This window comes from Pinus tabuliformis, chromosome 9 (assembly GCF_031772625.1).
Source record: "Pinus tabuliformis cultivar Carrire ecotype Pingquan chromosome 9, CPIR1, whole genome shotgun sequence".
Lineage (NCBI taxonomy): Eukaryota > Viridiplantae > Streptophyta > Pinopsida > Pinales > Pinaceae > Pinus > Pinus tabuliformis.
The window spans coordinates 500811666-500823470 of NC_142307.1; the positions used below are offsets into that span (position 1 = coordinate 500811666).

The window sequence follows — 11805 nt, forward strand, 5'->3', positions numbered from 1 at the left end:
TGAACTTTACCTCCCGAAATGTTACGTATGATGACGTATCGGGAGGATCACGCATCCAAGGATAATTGGATCGGGTTTGAGAGTACGGAAACTGCCTGCTGGTCGAAGGCGGTCCGATATTGATAGGTGGTTTTGGAGGAGCGGTTTCGTTCTGCCGTCGTTCGTGCTTGCTGAGTCGGCATTGCTGTCCATGTTGCCTGCACAGTGTCTGCAACCTGCAGTTGGAATTAACATTCCAACATAGTCAGCGGCGGAACACCAAGCAGGAAGGCAACATGCACGACTAAGCTTGTCCAAGAGCCCCGGATGTCAATTCAAAATTTGCCATGTCAGAGCGCAAAATTTAAACATGCCTTCCTAAATAGTTGCAGTGTTTTCAATAGATTTGCATCCATTGCTAGCTTCATAATGTTTACTAGATCTTCATATACACACGGGTTTTAATTGACACCTCGGCCGAAGTAGACCCATAGCCTAGTTGCAATATTTCACGTGGTTTAGCTGCAACCATGTATATTGTAACTAAACTAAAGGACCCTTCTCCATATGTAACCTTGTAACATTTTGAATGACTTAATTATGCTAAAAGAATTGCAATAGTTCCTCTAGTCCTAGTGCAATTCACAGTTTTTATTCATGTACCTGCTCACTAGGCTGCAGAGAGGTCTCCCCTTTCAGGAGGTCTCTGTGGCAGCAGGTGGTTATTATTATGATACCTCACAGGAGCTGCCACTCGGACCAGCTCTTGCATAAACTGTTAAACAAATCAAGACATATACATCACTTCCTTTGTCTTGAATTGCAGAGTAACTAAAACAATAAATGATTGAAAAACTTTGTTGAAAATCAGAGTCATGTCAATTTACTAGAGAAAAAGAAAATAGACAGACAGATGTTAGACCACCTTTTATTTATCCGGCATGTGCTCCCCACTCTCCATTGCCCAGACCAGATCAAAGTGCCCATCTGGAAAAGGCTGGTCTAATGTGTCAGCCACTTGAAAAGAAACCTGTTCGAACGTGGGAAAATCAAATGAAAATATTGAACCAGGATAAACTAGTGACGATCTAAATTGAAATATCTGGAACCCTTACTAGCGAAAAATACCATATACCTTATCGCTGAGACCTTCGGCAGCAGTAAGGGCGGTGGCCCTTTCAACCTGCCATGCGCTGATGGTGATGCCCTCAACATGGGCTCCATATTTCCTACTCAAATACCTCGAGCTCCCTCCTAAGCCGCATCCCACGTCAACCACACGCCTCGGTCTCTTCAATTCCTCATCTTTAACACAACGAACGATAAATATAAAACATTCGCGTCTAATAGCAATCGAAATGTCACTCCGAACCACCCAATTCTCGGATATGCATATTAAAAAACTGATCCACTTAAAAATAAACTGTGACCAACTGATCGCAACTAATTGTTTTGAGGGTGTACCAACCAATCCAAGTAGCACTCGACACAAATCAATCACCCACCTAAAAGAACAAAGAATCTAATGATCCAATAATCGCACTCAAGGTTTTTCATTACACTAAAACTAATGAGGTGAAAATATAATACTTTCTTATAGAGGAGAATTATACCTCTCCCATCTTCTAATATTATGTTAGGTTTTCTATTACACTAAAATTTATGGGTATTAGTAAACTTTTAAACTATTATCATTCCCTTTTTTAAGTGATCTTTTTGTAGATCTCAAGTGACAATTAGTTTATGTGATCAATTCCCAATAAAATGATTGTGAGAATCCAACCACTAGCTATCATTATTTATATTACAAATTTCTAAATTTTTTTTGAAAACTAATAAATAAAAGTTAAGTCAAACAATTCGTTTAGTTCTTATCCATCAAATTTCCAATTCTAAGATATTTCCAAAATAAACCATCCAATTAAAAAAACAAAGTATCTAACTTTCACTCAAGATAAATTCCTCAATGAAACTACTTAAAATCAAATCAGTAATTGTATAACCATGTTATAAAAATTGGTATAGCTATTTCTTACCATCAAATTTCCAATATTAAGATGTTTCCAAAATAAACCATCCAATTAAAAGAACAAACTATCTAACTCTCTCTCAAGATAAATTCATCAATAAAATTACCTAAAATCAAATCAGTAATTGTATAAAGATGTTGTAAAATTTGTTATGGCTATTTCCTACCATCAAATTTCCAATTCTAAGATATTTCCAAAATAAACCATCCAATTAAAAAAAATAAACTATTAAAAAAAATAAACTATCTAACTCTCATTCAAGATAAATTCATCAATGAAATTGCCTAAAATCAAATCAGTAATTGTATAACGCTACCATCACATTTCCAATTCTAAAATATTTCCAAAATAAACCATCAGATTAAAAGAACAAACTATCTAACTCTCACCGAAAATAAATTCGTCAACGAAACTACCTAAAATCAAATCAATAATTGTATAATGATGTTATGAAAATTGGTATGGCTATTTCTTAGCCGAGATGCCGGCAAACTTGACAGTCTCGTAATTGTATAATGATGTTATGAAAATTGGTATGGCTATTTCTTACCAGAGATGCCGGCAAACTTGACAGTCTCGTAATTGTATAATGATGTTATGAAAATTGGTATGGCTATTTCTTACCAGAGATGCCGGCAAACTTGAAGTCTCTTCGAGCAATCTGACCGTGGCAGCTTTGTGATCGACAAGGTTGTCGGGCGGAGAAGGTACGTCGTAGAAGCCGACGTGCAAACGCTCCCCACGATCGTCCTACCACTCGGCCGAGAACTGATCGTAGAACTCCGCAGCATGCGAAGGGAAAACGCTCACCTCACCATTGGCCCCCAACATTCTGAATATAGTCAGTCGGTCCTTAGAATTCAAGTACAACGCAACACAGCAGACGAAGGCTGATACATTCATCTCTATTTATAATGCTTACTTACAATATGAATGTCTGCATTATTTGGTCGTGGACGTATTCATCAGCTTCAATATCCAGTCTTTCATATTCACCTAATAATTAAATAAAATTTTCTCTACCACTCCACGACATTTCATATTCAAAACAGCTGCCTCCAACATGATATTACTGTTTCCAGGATCTTTTGTGATCTGCTGCAATTTTGCTGAACATCCACCGCATTATCGTCAAAATTATTTTTGTATCATCCTATCAAAACAAAATGGGTCCTGCTTGCAGCCGACACAAGGACTAACGACTAGTAAAACCTAAATTACATATTACCTTAACATAAATATCTCACTCTACATCGGAGAGAAAATAACAAATCCTTATCTACATCAGGGAATTCAGAGCACCTCCACCAAGCATTTATAAATCTGAACTGTTATCCTCCCTCCACATACCGATATGCGACTTTCATATTTTCAATCTGAAAGCAAAGACAAACTTCTCCCTCACGGAACTCAAGGGAGTGAAGTCATTTCTTGGCATTTTCTAGAAGTTATCCAAATCTAAAATATGGGATTTTGATTTAGTAAGACATTCGTACACACCATATAAAAGATAGGGACATCATTGGAGTCATGTAAGATAGGGACATCATTGGAGTCATGTCCGAAGAAATCCATATCTAAAATTTGATATTCTAATTTAAAAAATTACAATTTGAAAAAAATACAGATGCATGACTTATTGTCCTTAGACAATTTTTACCTCATCTAGGAAATTAATGAATCATTTTAAATTAAATTTAGTAGACACTTGCAGGTTGAAAGTAAGTTTTTACTAATTGACCTGTAAATTTTAAATAAAATAATTAACTTAGCATAAGTGCATAATTTTTTTCTAAAATATCTCAAAATTGGTAATCAATTTAATTATATAAAACAATTCAATCTCATTTTCAACTTCAACAATAAGAATGTCTAAGTAAATTGTCTATGTCAATCAATCTTGCATGGTACGTTGTCGATCGATCAGTTTGGACCATTCTTCCCCTTTCAAACGATAATTGTGAGAGAAATTATAATATCTTATCAAACTACCCATCATTTGATATTTAGAACAAGATTGGGTTTTAGGATTTAATATTCACTTGACAAAGAAATTACCAATTGTATTTGATAACTTGCCGTGAGTTATTAAAAAAGTTTAGATCAATTAAGAGATCACTATAACCCCAAGGAAGGGCATTCTACCCTGATTAGAAATGGGATAAAATATGATATGCATAAAGAAAATTGGATTAACATTGTTATTTATATTAAAAAATATGAATATGCCGAGTCGCTTTTAGACATGCAAAGAAATTAAAATTAAAATTAAAATTGATATTTATACTTTAAATCGTAAGAACAAGAATATATTATTGCATCGTGGTTGAGAGTGCCTGAGTGTATTCTATGTTTTATTTGTAATATGGTCGGGGAGTATCTTAGTAATTTTATTTTTATTTTACCATCTTAGTTATTTTTATTTTTCAATATTAAATTTAAATTTAAATTTTATTTTATTTCGATTTATATTTATTGATATATAATGTTTATGAATATATTATTTTATATAGTTTTAAGGATTAGTTTAGTTGGTTGAGTTTCCATAATTCAAATACTATTTCTAATGAGAAGTTAGCATATTTTTGCATTCAATTGATAGAAAGTAATCATGTAAAGTAAATCTATCTCATATAAATAAATATTGGATCGACATGGAATTCACCAATCTATAAGGACCAATGTGATGCCCTAGGTTAAAAATGTAAATATTTAATTTACTGTGGTAAATGTAAAACTGAACCTGTTACTTTTATCTATTTTAAAAATTTAAATATAATTTGTTCTCATGATGAGGAAAAGGAAAAAAATGTTTTCCCTAAAAAGGAAAAATCCTCAAGGAGGAAGTTGTCCTCTTGAGGTGGAAAGACAGTTGTTGTGGAAGCAACCCTAACTACCTCCCCTAACTGGAAGAGTTTCCAGAGAAAAGGAGGGGAGGAGAGAAAAATTTGCGCTGTAGGGACAGGCAGAGGTGAAGGAAAAAGAAATCTGGTGGCTAAGTCTGGTGATGACCAGATAGCCCTGCTCGCTGTTTGAGCACTTGCAGAAGACTGCGGTCTAGCAAGAAGCAAGGGGGGAGATTCTGGTCCTGAAGGACGAATCTCATGGTCGGGTGGATTGAAGACAGCAGACCCTGATTCGGGTGACTGTCAGAAACAACTCTTCAGCCGGAGGACTCCAGGTACGTAAGAAAACTATGTGTTAGGATTATTTTAGAAATCTATATAATGTTAATCTTGTTTTTCCTCCTTGGTTTTCCTTTGTGCATTGTGGGAAGGGAGTGAGAGGAGTTTTCTTATAGGAAACCAGGACAGGTAGCTGAGCGGGGAAATGACTGTTCTCCTAGGGAAACTTTTACTGACAATAGTGTTTGTCGCTTGTGAAGAATTTGAATCTTGTTTTCTCTTCTTTAAAATTCTGAGAGTTAAATGTGGGAATGGTCTACTGGGAGACTCTTTCAGAAATTACAGTAGAAAGAAAAATAGCAAATCAGAACAAGAAATCCATAGGTTCACCATGGGTTCAGGGTCTTCTAAAAAATTTCTCTTGTAATAAAAAAAAGAAGCATTCCGTTAAACAACAGAAGGACCAACAAAGCTCTTTCTTCAAATCTGTTCATATGCTTATCACAAAGAAAATGTAGGAAAATATAATGTTTCAAATTAGAACCTTGAAGCATTTGCGGAATAACGATATACATATAAAACAAAAATTTTTGAGCAGCATAGTCGCAACCGCGAAGGGATGCAGACTTTATAACTAGGGTTTAGTGACCCTTCTCCGCATGCAAATCCATCTATGAGACAACGAGATAAGCATTCAGACAAATATACACATATACATGAAAAATGACCACAAAACAAATCTTATAAGTCTCGGCCTCATACAGAAATGAATAGCTCAGAGAGAATGCATATCTGAGGGCGAATTTAAGTAATAATCCTGTAGGATATACACATGAGTCTAGTAGTATGCAGAGCCAGATTCTCATTCAATGTCACGCAAGAAAATTAAACCTGGGTAGAACAAAACCCTTGTTATCAATACATCATACAATATGAAAAAACTGTTTATTATACAATACGAAATGGAACCCCCACTGGCAACGGAGGAGTGCACAGAACGACAACATATATTATATATATTTGCAAGAATACACTGCTACAGTGGCATATTCATCATAATCCCATAACTTATAAAAAATTAACAAAGGGTTTGTAAATACAGAGAAATTCCAAGGCGAAAGGTAATGCGCCTCAGGGTAGGCATTTACCCCTTAACCGATAGAATTCAGGTTGTAGAGGCTAGACCAATAGTAGGAAAAAAAACTGGAATTATGCATAAATGCATTGTGTGCATGAACAGCCGTAAAACCCAGGAGTCAAAAATGTTCTCCAAGGTAAGAACCTGAATAAAATCACTTAACAGAGTATCCATTACATGAACAATAGTATAATAGAGCTCGAGGGCTCATCCAAAATATAGTCAACAGTTTAAAGAAATAACCCTCTCGAAGGATGGATTCCCAACCCTGCGAGAGCTGGGCGGACCCATCAGGTTTGAATCCTGTCAATACTCTGCCATTAAGCGGAAGAGAAAAGCTGTAAGGAATGGGCCAGAGGGCCATCTCTAGTCGACAGAGGTAATAAGCAACTCTACATATTCAGAAAGGCCTTCATTACTTGCTGTAGCTAAAAAAATATATAGAACGCAGAGGAATATAAGAACATACCCATCAGCCAAACTTGGAGGTAGGTACACAAGCACCCATACATGATTCACGGAAACAAGAACTAGAATCCTCACCTATAGAGAGCAAAGCAAGCCTGTAATGTGTTAGGAACCTCGGGCTGAGCAGAAAATGAAAAAGGAACTAAAACTTGTAGACAAATAGCATTGTGTTAACACTTACCAAAGACCTCTGCCGTTAAAGGAAACAGCTCCAAGTCGATCTGGAAATGCGGCTAGGCAGCAGGACGATAACCCTCCCTCATCAAGCTGAGGTTCTGAGCCTGTTCGACTCTGAGAAGGAAATGGAGTTGTGCAAAGTCGAAACCAAGTGTTTTGTTGAAAGCCATATTGGAGCAATAAACCAAATTGATATGCATCAAGCCAGCTTCACCCTTGGATGGGCTATCTCCCATCTCCACCGTCAATGCGGGGAGAAGCCCGAGGGCGCGGAGGCAGAGGAACCCCCATCACGTGAACAAGTCAGCCAGCATAAATGCCATAGGCCAGGTGGACCGGAAACAACATGCAGCATTTAAATCCGCAGACAATACCCTATCTTCCGCGGGATATTTCCCAATATGATTAAGGTCATCCAGATAATTCCATTCATAATCCTTTTCTATGGTTGCCGCGTGTAGGTGACATTAAAATCAAAAAAGCAATTACGTACAGAACCATGCAGGGTGGTAAAATATGTGTAAATATTAAAAAAAAAACTTTATAATCATGTAGGTTAATTGGCAGAGTCATTACAACCAACCACATAGAAAGAATATATATATATATATATATATATATATATATAACAATTTTATAAACCAATATAGATCCATGTTAAGCCCAGATCCATATCAAATATCTTTAGATGTAAACCTCTTTTATAGTGCAAAACCTCCAAAAAATTGATTCCTGAGAAATTCTTCGGCGTAAATCACAGGATAAATCATTTGTCGACGCGTTTTGAACCAACAAGTGTGGTTCATCGTTAGGACAAGTTGAAGAAACAGATCCAGCTTAGCATGTTAAATAGTCTGAGCAGAGACTCCAACAGCTATCTTGACTAACGGCTAATTTTGACTTTAGGACCAGAGTCAAGATTTAATTGAAATTAGTTAAATTATGTGAATAAATAAAAATATAAAATAATTTAAAATTGTTAAAGGTTAGTTAGAAAGTTATTAAAAAATTATAATTAGTTTTTTAATGGGACTTAAATAATAAGTATATATATATAAAAGAAATATATACAAAGGTTAGTTAGAAAAAAATTGAAATATACATAAAAATAATAATGAATAAAATTTTAATTACGAAAGTAATAAAAGGTAAAAAGATTTTATTTCATTTTAAATAAATAAATAAATAAATTCAAAATAATAATAATAATAATAATAAAATAAATAAATAAATAAAATGAAAATAAAAATAAATCAATAAATAAATAATAATAATAAATAAATAAATAAAATAAAATAAAATAAATAAATAAATAGATAAATAAATTAAATAAAAAAAATTATATAATAATAATTATAATGAGAATGGAAATTAAATAAATTAATAAATTAATTAAAGTAAATAAATCAAGCGAGCGAAAAATAAAATACAATAAATGAATAAATTAATCAAAATAAATAAAATAAGCGAGCGAAAAAGAAAAAGAAAAAAATAACACACTTTGTGTGTTCTTAACACACTCGCTACGCGAGCCCTGAGGATTTCTGATAAGGAGAGCTTCGATAAAGAGAAATCCCATCTCCTTCATGTCTTTATGGAGAATGGCTATAGTAGGCGCCTGGGTCAGAAAGCGTTCTTAAAAGCCTCTAAAAGCTCGTTAATCAGAAAAGCGCATAAAGAGCGCCGGCTAGGGGTCCATCTTCCCTATGTACAAGGAACCACTGACAAGATTGCTCGGATTCTTAAGAAGTATGATATTCCCTCAACCTTCAAGCCCCTCAACACTATTCGCAAATCCCTTAGATCAGTGAAAGATCCCATTGATCCTAAAGTTATGAAGGGTGTCTACTTGATCCCCTGTTCTTGTGGGACTCCCTATATTGGGGAAACAGGGCGCTCCATCCATCAAAGGATTAGCGAACATGCAGCGGACCTAAGACATGGAAGAACCAAGTCTTCAGCGTTAGCAGAGCATGCGGAAAAGACCAAGCATCAAGTATGTATTGAGGAGGCCAAGGTTATTGCCAAGGTTGCTCAGTTCCATCACCATAAATTCAGAGAAGCTATTGAAATTGAAAGGAGGCCGAGCAATCTCAATAGAGATGACGGCTGGAGGATCAGTAGCTGCTGGATCCTGGCCCTTTCTTCCTAGTCTTGCCCTTTCTTGCTTTAGTTGGTTCCCCTTTATTTCGTCGTTTTTCCTGGGCGCCTTGTTTTTTCCTTCCTCCTCGCTCGCTTGTTTTATTCAATTATTATTATTATTATTTATTTATTTATTTTATTTTATTTATTTATTTTATTTTTTATTTTTTATTTTCTATTTATTTATTTATTTTTATTTATTTTTTCTTTTTTTTTTTCGCTCGCTTATTTTATTTATTTTCATTAATTTATTCATTTATTTTATTTTATTTTTCACTCGCTTGATTTATTTACTTTAATTAATTTATTAATTTATTTAATTTCCATTCTCATTATTATTACTATTATTATATAATTTTTTACTTTTATTATTTTTTAAATTTTTTTATCTATTTTTTTAATTTAATTTATTTTATTTATTTATTATTATTATTATTATTATTTTTTATTGATTTATTTTTATTTTCATTTTAGTTTTTTATTTATTTATTTATTATTATTATTATTATTAATTTTTTTTGAATTTATTTATTTATTTAAAATGAAATAAAATCTTTTTACCTTTTATTACTTTCTTAATTAAAATTTTATTCATTATTATTTTTAGATATATTTCAATTTTTTTCTAACTAACCTTTGTATATATTTCTTTTATATATATATACTTATTATTTAAGTCCCATTAAAAAACTAATTATAATTTTTTAATAACTTTCTAACTAACCTTTAATAATTTTAAATAATTTTATATTTTTATTTATTCACATAATTTAACTAATTTCAATTAAATCTTGACTCTGGTCCTAAAGTCAAAATTAGCCGTTAGTCAAGATAGCAGTTGGAGTCTCTGCTCAGACTATTTAACATGCTAAGCTGGATCTATTTCTTCAACTTGTCCTTACGATGAACCACACTTGTTGGTTTGAAACGCGTCGACAAATGATTTATCTCTGATTTAGGCCGAAGAATTTCTCATAAACCTAATATGGATCACAAAAGCCTCAATTCAACAATTTGATTCCTCTCAACACTTTGCATTTAACACACACATATTCCATGTGGAAACTCCATGATAATCATGGAGACAATTACATCACTAATAAAATATTTTAACCAGAAGAAAAGAAAATTTGTTTTTATTTTCTTTATATAATATATATTTATTATCTATTTTTCTCTTTCTTTTTCTAAATGGATATCTACATTATTCTTTTAATTAATATTTCTTTAAAATATTATATATCAATTCCACATTAAAGATTAAAGGAATTACAATGTCTTACTCATACCTTGAATTATAAAGAAAGTATGTAAATATTTATTAAGAGAAAGAAAGATAGAAATATAGAATCAATGTATATTATATAAAGGAGATGAAAATAATTATTTTCTTATGGTTAAAATATTTTATTAGTGGAGTAATAGATTGTTTCATGATTAGCATGGAGTTGTCGCATGGTGTATATATATGATTGAAATGTTTTATTTATGTCTGGTACTAAAAATTAGAATTTTTTACTTTCAATTACTTTATCTCTTAACACTAGCATTATTTTTAGATACCACATCTCTATTTCATATTAAATAATGAAGCAATTACACATCTCACTTATACTAAAAAAATAAATAGAAATTATAAATAATTTTATTTTTTACTTTTTAATTATTTTATTTCTCTCGCTAAAAATAAAAAATAATAATTATTACACCTTTCATTTCGAAACAAAGGAAGATCGAGAACTAATATTCAGAAACGACCCATACTTCATGGACATGCGAGGCATGTAGTTAAACAGATGAACCCCCAACTTCGTCCCTAAAATGGATGCCCCTAGCGCAGTGCCAGTGTTGGTAAGACTCCCTCATCTCCCCCTACATTGATGGGACGATGAATCTGTCAGGGCCATCAGGAATGCAGTGGGGAATTATATTGATAGATGCGAACCAAAATAGAAGATGCATACTTGTGTGAGGATATGTGTCGAAGTGGATCTAGCGAAGGGCTTACTAGAAGTAGTAAAGATCAAATTAGATCAATGGAAGCACATACAACAACTAGACTATGAGCAGATACCGTTTAAATGCAACGTATGTCATGAATATGATCACTTTACAAATAGATGTCCAAAAAAACTAGAAAGTGAAAATTTAGGAGAGTCAGAAGCAAAATGGGAATAAGTTAAAATGAAAAAATTGGCAAACAAGAAATCCCTCTCCTCCTCGAGCCAACCTCAGGCTCCCCAACCCCCCTATGCTCCTTCCCCCTCATCCCCCCCAGCTAATCCTTCCCTAACTTCCACATCTTTCATCAATCCCAACCCCTTGGGACCTCTTGATGATCCACCCATCTCTTCCTCATCCACGGGGGCTTCACCCAATGAACGTCAGACATATCACATGCATTTGTGGCATATTAAACAATACCCTTAATTTGACTACATATTGGAAAATACCTCTAAAAAACACATTATTTAACCCTGTACCAATATGAAACCAATACACCTTCTTAATTTAAAAACCCCTACTTTCAATAGATAATGGAGGTATCCATTTTTTCATTAACATTTTTTATACCCCTTTATATTTTTTCATTAACCTCAGGCTCCATCTTTTATACCTGCCAATATAAAAACCATCTACCCCCTATATATGACCCAATATATGATGTCATATTTTTCCTAAATAAATATCCCCCAATATGAACCCACGTGTATGGTATTTCTCCCCCAGTGAAGCCCTCGTGTCC

General features: G+C 33.5%; 1 pseudogene across 1 annotated transcript; it reads right to left on the minus strand.

The window, feature by feature from the left end:
* Positions 1–513: 513 nt before the first annotated feature.
* LOC149149413 (uncharacterized) lies at positions 514–6636 on the minus strand (annotated as a pseudogene). Its single transcript, XR_016263219.1, has 6 exons — positions 6540–6636; positions 3033–3118; positions 2634–2759; positions 1115–1501; positions 905–1009; positions 514–754 (listed from the first exon to the last, which is right to left on the minus strand). The product of XR_016263219.1 is annotated as an uncharacterized LOC149149413 (transcript).
* Positions 6637–11805: the final 5169 nt, after the last annotated feature.